We start from the raw sequence: 1,418 nt of genomic DNA, 5'->3' as shown, positions 1-1,418 counted from the left end.
AAATTTTTGTTTCATTTTCAAAATACTAGAGGTATGTAAGTAAGCTTGGAATTCCCCGAGCACAGGAAGGAAACTATCAGGCATGCAGGTTTCTTCACAATGTTTTTCTTCACCGTTAAAGGAAGTGATAATAAAATTGCTTAAAACGCACATAATTCTGAAAAGATAATGGCACGTGTCCGGGATTGAACCTCGGATCCCCCAAATAAAAGGCCGACGTATATTTTTTTTGTTTGGTGGGAGGCTTCGGCCATGGCTAGTTACCACTCTACTGGCAAAGCCGCGCCGCCAAGCGATTTAGCGCTCGGTACGATGCCGTGTAGAAAACTGGAGTATGGATTTAATGAAAACTGCCATATCCTTCCAGGTTAGCCCGCTTCAATCTTAGACTGCATCATCAGTTGCCACCTGGTGAGATTGCAGTCAAAGGTTAACTTGTATCTGAATAAAAATAATATATACGTACCTATAGATACCATACCAGCTATTCCTGCTTCTATCTATAAATAACAAAAATGTTAAGGAGGCTTTTTTTCATGCTGATTATCATCTGCACTGACAGGTCAATCTCTACCTCTGTACTTTCATTATTGTTTACTAGCTGATGCCCGCGACTTCGTTCCCGTAGCCGAATCCTTCCAGTAGTTATTGCGCGAAAGAGTACCTATCTAACATCCATACATACATACAAACTTTCGCGTTTATAATAGTAGGATGAACATACGCATTGTTTGCATCCCGGAATAACTGACTAGGCTACGCGATGGTCGCCATGGCTAAGGCCTAGCGTAAGAAAAAGCCAGGGCAGATGTGATTGGCGCTGGCTGGCTATTTAATGTTATCCTTCCAACTAACGAAGTACAACCGGCCCCAAGGCAGGGGTCTACGGAATCTAGTGGAAAATCGCAGCACATGGGATTCTACTGCATCTTATTGATAGATTAGTGGTGTGCCTATACATATTTAATAGTATAAACGCGAAAGTTTATCCGTCTGCCAGTCTGCTAGAGTTTACGGCCCATCGGTTTAACCAATTTTGGCACACAATTATCTTGCATCAGAGAAACACTCTATGCAACCCAGGACGTGCGTAGACAAACAATAATAAATTAGTCCCGGAAAATTAGAGTTCGATATTAATATTATTTAGGGAAACGAAAAAGCTTCATCCAAATCGGTTAATAACTATCGCAAACTTTCATATTCACAGCAATATTTTTATATGTAAGCTTATGGTAAACTTACTAAGACATAAAAAAGTTGTATTTTCCCAAATTGAATCCCAGTCCCGAATAGTCTAGTATAGAATGACCGTCACGAGTCAAATTCAGAAATTTCAACGCGTCGAATTGAAAACCTCCTTCTTTTTGGAAGTTTGTTAAAAAGTTTGGTGAAAATTCAGAAAAAAAACAAAAAAA

Source organism: Maniola jurtina, chromosome 12 (genome assembly GCF_905333055.1).
Source record: "Maniola jurtina chromosome 12, ilManJurt1.1, whole genome shotgun sequence".
In the NCBI taxonomy this organism is placed as follows: Eukaryota; Metazoa; Arthropoda; class Insecta; order Lepidoptera; family Nymphalidae; genus Maniola; species Maniola jurtina.
The sequence above is the reverse complement of the archived record's forward strand: the minus strand, read 5'-3'. Positions refer to the sequence as shown.